The 7,721-nt window shown below is 31.5% G+C and overlaps 1 pseudogene; it reads left to right on the top strand.

Annotated features, from left to right (window-relative positions):
• Window positions 1-1,553: 1,553 nt before the first annotated feature.
• LOC108477391 (zinc finger protein SHOOT GRAVITROPISM 5-like) lies at window positions 1,554-4,253 on the top strand (annotated as a pseudogene).
• Window positions 4,254-7,721: the final 3,468 nt, after the last annotated feature.

Here is a 7,721-nt window from a genome sequence, read left to right as displayed (position 1 = left end):
TGGGAGCAAAGTACGAACAATGTTGTACAAGTTAAATTCGTATATGACTATACTTCTTTTATTAGACATTAACTATAATAGGGTTGTTTAACCCTTAAATAGTTGTAGTCGAACCCCTTTCATAGTGCGTGTTTTTTTAACATAGTAAATTTCTTTTCTTCTGTCCGTTATTTTTCTCAATAAAGATTTTCTACGTAAAATCTATATTATCTTATTTTTCTTTTTTATTATTTTGCGATCGTTCTACTGTCATTATCAACATTGATTATAACATCAATTTATTAAAAAATAATGAACAAGTAAAAATATTTTTAAAATTGCTCTTTTAATTTTTTGAGAATGAATTTACATATGTTAGACCCTCTTTCTTTTCCTTTGATTCGATGCAATGCATAACATGGTGTTACTTGGAAAAATAATTTTAAAAAATCAAGATTTGTTGAATAATGTATATATATCATAAAAATGATTCGAGAGTAAATATAAAATAACTTGAAATATGTTACTTGGACTAATTTTAAAATAAAAAATCTAACATTGTAAAATAGGAATAATGGAAAACTAAAAAAAAAAAAATCTACCATGTGTCAAGCAACGAAACTCAACATTTGTTCAATTTTAAAAGTAATTATTTGGTTATAATTAGAGTTTTCACTGTTAATAATAGTGATTAATTTTTATTTTTCAAAAGATAAATAATTGATCATGAAATATATTTTATTCTCATAAAAAATTTAAAAACAAAACAAAAAGAAATAAAAGGTAGAAAAATAAGTTGTAATGATTTTTGTACCCTCAATTAATGTAAAAAGAAAATAGTTGATGATGTCTAACATAAAATGATTCACAGACTAAAAATGTTTTAATTTTGATTTGGAAAACACTGCTCTGAATTGCAGAAATTAAAGGAGGGTTCCATTCATGTAAAAACATCAGTTGATGACAAATAAACAATATTTTACATTAAACAAAGTTGGTACAAATGAATGAGATAAATATAAGTAGATGTGGCACCATAATTTGAGGAAGTCATTAGGTGAGTAACATTGAGCCAAGTAGAATGATTAGGATTCTTATCTTTTCTTTTCCTTTATTGAAGAAGGGGAGTTATAATGGCAAATGTTTACTTCAAATTTGAAAGTTAAAAAGAAAAAGGGGTAAAAAAATTTTTTTATTCTTAGCAATGATTACAGCCTTCTTGAAAGTGACAAATCTTGCTTCCTTCGCCTTTAGAAAAGCTGCCCTCTGAAACAAAACAGTAATAATCATTAAATCAGGTTTTTAGTTGGCTCTCATTTATGTTTACAGCCTTCCTTAATCAACCACTTTCACCCCTACCAAAAATGTCACGTGCAAGAGGTGTGGCCTTCACAAATATTTTAAATATCTGTTTTTGTAATAAATAAATAAAAGTAAGAATAGAGATTATTCAAAATAATAATAATTAATGTAAAAAAAACAAAGATTTTATTACTATACGTACGAGTCAGTGGAGAAATATGTATTGTTCATAAAAATAAGATGTAAATTGGAATTCATGCAAAATTAGGATGTGATGTGAATAATGACAGTTTTTGTTTAATGGTGGGGTGGGTTCACTGTCACAAACTCTCTCCCAAGTCTCTAAACTCTTTATATCCAAAGACATGGCTGCCCTTAACATTAACCGCTGAAGGTGGGTTTCAATGAAATAAGAAAAAAGAAAAGCTTTCTTTTCTTCTTTAAGAAAAAGGGTCTTAAAGCTTTACAAAAAATAAAAGCTGATTGCAGAAAGCAATAGCAAGCTTTTCTTCTTCTGCTTCTTCTTCATGTTTCTTCTCTCTTCATTTTTGTATTATCAGTAAAGCTGAATTCCCTCTCCGCCACCTGTTTCTAATAGATTGATTGATTTGTTGTCACTTCCAACCCCAACTTCTACTCTAAACAAAGGCTCACAGCAGCACCCAAATCCAATAGAAAACATGTTGGATAACTCTACTGTTTCCCTTCTTCCATCTTCCCCCTCTGATCCACTCTCTTCTTTCCAAAATGGGGTCTCCCACAAACGAAAAAGAAAGCCAGCAGGCACCCCTGGTAATATAGCTGCTATAATTAATTTAATATCCTATTTTTCTTCTACTTAATCCGATTGGTTTTCTTTATGTTTTTGAATGTAGATCCGGATGCAGAGGTGGTTTCTTTATCTCCAAAAACGTTGTTGGAATCAGACAGGTATGTGTGTGAGATCTGCAACCAAGGGTTTCAAAGAGACCAGAACCTTCAAATGCATAGGAGGAGGCACAAGGTTCCCTGGAAGTTGCTGAAAAGAGAAACGCAAGAGGTGAAAAAGAGGGTATTCGTTTGCCCTGAGCCAAGTTGCTTGCACCATCACCCTTCCCATGCCTTGGGAGATCTGGTTGGCATTAAGAAGCATTTTAGGCGGAAGCACAGCAATCAGAGAAAATGGGTTTGCGAAAAGTGCTCCAAAGGATACGCAGTCCAATCTGATTACAAGGCTCATCTCAAGATTTGTGGCACCCGTGGTCATTCTTGTGACTGTGGTCGTGTTTTTTCCAGGTCAGTTTTTTCACAATCCCCTCAAAACAGTGCCTTAGATTTTCAGAAACAACCCACACGTTTTTTTTATGTTATTTTATTTTCCCTTTTTTCCTATATATCGTATGTAATTATGATAGCTTTTCTTTTTCTTTTTCATTCGAACCCTAAAAATAGTTACCCTCAATAAACAAAAGCCATACATTATACTATACTCCTCATTTTTCCAAGTTCCGTACTCCAGACTCTCTCCCGAAGCTAAAACAAAATCTAAATTATTCAAAATCCAAGAATGATCTGTTCTACAGTACAAAATGACCTCATGTTTCCATCTGCTTGTGACCTAGGCTTTTGCCAATCCAAATTTATGGTCACTGCCTTTCCTATTCCCGATAACAGGTCTTTTGTCTGGTTTTAATATAACCCAATTAGCCGTATATAATTAAAAAAATTAATTAAAGTGTTTTAATCAACGAACTAATATAGTATTATCAAAACTTATTCGGTCTTGAAGCTGAGAGTGAGACCCCAGTTCATTTCTTTTTTATTTTTTAGCGTTTTAATTTTGCTAACCCTACATGAACTGGACTTGATTGCTTCCTTTGACTTAGTTTCTGTTATCTTAACTTGATTATTAATGTTATATTTATCTGATTTCAGGGTGGAGAGCTTCATTGAGCACCAAGATGCTTGCAGTGTTAGAGGAGTCCAACCTGAATTGCAGTCGGTGCACCCTGGTTGCTCCTCTCGATCCGCTTCAAGCACTAGTCCATCAAGCGATGCCAATGTTGGCATATTTCCCGTGCCTAGAATTGGATTGTCAATTACGAAATCAACTGATCCGCCTGTTTTCTCGTACAGTAACGCATCTACTTCTGACCACCACACCCAGCCGCAACACAACCTTGAACTTCAGCTTTTGCCATCATTAACCACTCACTCAGATGAGGATTGCGCAACTTATTTAAAGCTTTCCATAGGATCAAGTGACGGCGGTGAAAAGAATGAGCCTAGCAAGTATAGTTTGGATACATTTAGGGAAAAGAATGCCAGTGAAACAGTATTGGAAGCTACTAGGTTGAAAGAGCTGGCAAGTGAGCAGCTAAAATTGGCGATGGCCGAGAATACCTCTGCCGAAAAGGTTAGACTAGAAGCGAAGAAGCAGATAGAGATGGCTGAGCTTGAGTTTGCAAGTGCTAAAAGGATAAGGCAACAGGCCCAAGGTGAACTGGAGAAGGCTCAAGTGTTGAAAGATCAAGCAACTAAGAAGATAAGTGCTACTATCATTCAAATCACTTGTCAAGCTTGTAAGCACCAATTCCATACATCAACTGCTGCGGTTCCAGCTGATGAGACCTCACTTGCTATGAGTTACATGTCTTCAGCCACAACTGAAGGAGAAGGAGAGTGACGGTAAGTTGAGATTATACAACGATAATGATCCATTCTTCGCCTCCAAAGTCTCTTTGTTTTGATGTACATGTTAATTTTTCTTTGCAATGCCTTGTAGTTCACTTATTCTGACAGATTTCGAGACTTTGAAAAAGGAAAAAAAGAAGGGGGTCATCTTAAGCATTTCCTGTTCTGATTTAATACATCTTCCTTTGTTTGTTTAATAGAAAAGTAGAAGATGTAATTTAATGTAATGTAATGCGGTGAAGTGCAACAATATCTGTATGAGATTCTGAAATGAAAAAGAAAATGATTACGCGTTGGGATTCTCCCGTCTCTCATTGCAATGCGCTAGAATACCTGCAAGGATGCCATGTGAATGTTATAAACATTACGAATTTGTCTTCGGAGTTGGCACTTGGCATGATTGAACAAGGTATCCCCTACTCATATTATTACTTGGAATTACGGAATGGAGGACATGTACGTATATATAACTAGGAGTGCCTACTAGTCTAAGCTATAAATGATGACTTTATATCAAAAACTTAATGCTAAATTTGGGTTTCCATTTTAAAAGCTTGTGTTAAATCGTAATGTTGTATCCATTGTGACGGGTTTTCCTTGTGCTTCAAGATCAGGAAGGAAAAGAGAAAAGGAATGATCAAGAGAGGCTCCCAGAAAAGGCTTATTGCTTGTTAGATTTTAGGCGTAATTGTATTTCGAAAGGTCTGCAGTAAAGGGTATTTAGCTAAGTTTCAAAATGGAAAGCAAAGGAAAAGGAGGAGCCTGTCTTCCTATAAATGAATGACACATGGAAAATGAAACTCCTCTCATTGGGTTGGGATTTTTTAGTTGTTTTTACATATATTGGGGGACCATTTCAGCTAGAAAATAGGAAGAACCATTCAAAGATGCTGACCCATGTATTCAAAACCCAAATTCAATGTTTGGATAGAAAGAAAGAGAGTGGAAAAGGAATGTCATTTTCATTGCATTTGTTGTGTCCTTTTAAGTGCTTATAAAAAGCACCATGTTTTTCAGTGCCATAGTTGGAATGGTTATAGGCATGCAATAGTCCTTCTCAAACATAAACAACACTCACTTTTATCAGAAATCAGAAGAGGTTGCAGACACCCGACACCCTTCCTTTTTTCATTAAAAGTTTTTTACCCTATTATTTATAATTGTAACAAAAATGAATAAAACACACAACCATTTATTCATTTTATGACCACAAAACATAACAAACAGGATCCCTATATACACATATTTTTTACTTTCGGTTGTTCAGCCGAGAAGACAAGAGTGAAAATGAACCAAAAGGTTTCCATTTTCTCACTTTTTTGTTTTTTGGAAGCTTGGGGGGGTTTGTATGGCAGGACCACATGCAGCACTCTTTCCCCACCTTTTAATGCAGCTTCCTTTTTTTTGTCCTTTAGATGGCAAATAGCAAACGAATGGCAGTAGTGTTAATTTTGGATTGCTTTAGGCTTTAACACTTATCTCCCAAAATTAAAAAAAAAAGAAAAGAAATGAGAAGGCCTTGTCTTTCCCTTGTAGTAATCCAAACAAAAGGTGAAAATACTTGTATTTGTAAATAGGAAAATATATATTATAAAATATTCACAAAAGTTGGTTTGTCTCCTCCATGTCTTAATCTTGGTGGATAGCTATAAAATCTCTCCTGAATGGAATATACTACAGGAATGGGAGGAGTTGGAAAAAAAAAAAGACAGCCCTACTTTTAGAATAAGTAATTGATTTTATATAAACACCCATGCACATGCACATGCACACTATGGGACAATGACATTCAAATCCCTATTGCATTTTCTTTCTTAAATGTACTAATAGGTGAGATTTATTTAACCCCTATATTTTCCGTAAAAGTATAAGAGAAGCTCTATACGTAAGGTCAGATTACATTTTGGTCTCTCTATTAAAAAATATATAAATTAATCATTATATATTTTGAAAGCGTATAAATTAGCTCATCCGTTAAATTTTATTTGTTAAATGATAATTTGAAATGTTAATTTAAGTGGTTAATTACTATTTCGCCCTTAATTATAACTAAAATATCATTTTGATTTTTTAAAAATTTAATAATAATTCTAAAATTTAAAAAAATCATAAAATAAATATAAAATATTAAAATTATGTTAATATATATATTTTTAAAAATTATAAATAAAATAGTTCTAAAATTTAAAATATATATGTAAAAATCTAAAAAATATTAAGATTTTTATCAAACTTTTAAGTCGAAACCCCAAAACCATAGTCTTTTTATAAGACTTTCTTCCCCTATTTTACAAAACCCAAAAAAATAAAAAAGATTTCCCATGCTTGATTGAAGCCATAAATAAATAAAAACTAGATTGAAACAAAAAAATAGTCAACTAAAGGTTTTGATTACTCACTCTTAAATTTCTCATGCTTTCATTCTTCATCATTCAAGCTTCCAACTAAAAGGTACAAAAAATTTATTTAATATCTTCTTTCTTCTACTTCAATGAATACTCATTTTCGTATCTCCTATGCTTTTGTATCTCCTTATGGTGTGTAATAACTATTATAAAATTTTGGTTACTCATCTCCGTATCCCCTTAGCTATTACATACTTTACCACTTGAAGATCTTATTGTTTAATATCCTAAGAAGCTTTAATCTTATGTTATTGGGTTTAACAATAAATTTCTACATTCTGAACAAGGATTGTATGAATTTTGAAATTTTAAAAAATAGTGTTTTAAATTTATGGGAAGAAATAAAATATAAAAAGTAGTTTAATCTAAAATAAAATCCCAAACTCATCAACACTTCTCTAGATGTGGAGAAGCAATGAAAGGAGCTCATTGTCTTCATCTTCTTCTTCGCTGCCAAAAGGATATGCAAAATGAAAGATTTTGTTTATTGTAAATGTGTTGTTCCATTAGTTTGATTGTATTTCAACACTAATAAAACAGTGATTTTATTGAAATGAGTGCTTTTAGAATTGCACTGAAGAGCATTTTCAATAGATAAGGTTAGTGTCTCATTGTATCAGATAGTTCTCGTTAAATTGAAAATTTTATTGAAGATGAAAATGTTTCCCATTATACAAAAAGAACTAAATTTAAAAAAAAAAACTTCCATAATTCACTGAAAAAACTTATTTGGATGTAAGTTTTGGATTTAATAAACCTAGTTTTGATTTTGTTTTAACATAAATTTTAATATTTTTAATACAATTTTAATAATTTATATTTATTTTTTATTTTAGAATTATAGTTAAGAAAATTTAAAAAAAAGATCAAAATGATTTTTAGCTATAGTTTAGGGACCAAATTAGTAACTAACAATTTAAATTATTATTTCACATCATTATTTAACAGATAAAATTTAATAGAGAGGCTAATTTGCATGTTTCAAAATGTATAAAAGTTAATCTGCCCTTTTTTTAGTAAAGGACCGAAATAGAATCTACCCCTAAATACAGGAGCTTCCCTGTACTTTTACCCTATATATTTTTTATTATTCTTATATTTATTAAAATTTATGAAATCTATGTCTTATAAACCCTAAAAGAAAAAATTAAAATTGAACAAAAAAGTTAAGAGATTGGCAAAAATTCTATGAACAGATTAATGCTATAATTCAAATTTATTCTTTAAATAAAAAGCTTTTCTTTTCAAAATAAAAATAAAAAGGATCGAAATCGTGACATATAAATAAATAAAAAATTTGTGACCAATTTTTCTTTTGGGATAAAAAAAAAAAAAGCAAGGCAATTGACATGAGGGAAGAAT

Source organism: Gossypium arboreum, chromosome 3 (assembly GCF_025698485.1).
Source record: "Gossypium arboreum isolate Shixiya-1 chromosome 3, ASM2569848v2, whole genome shotgun sequence".
NCBI lineage: Eukaryota > Viridiplantae > Streptophyta > Magnoliopsida > Malvales > Malvaceae > Gossypium > Gossypium arboreum.
The sequence above is the reverse complement of the archived record's forward strand: the minus strand, read 5'-3'. Positions and strand labels throughout refer to the sequence as shown.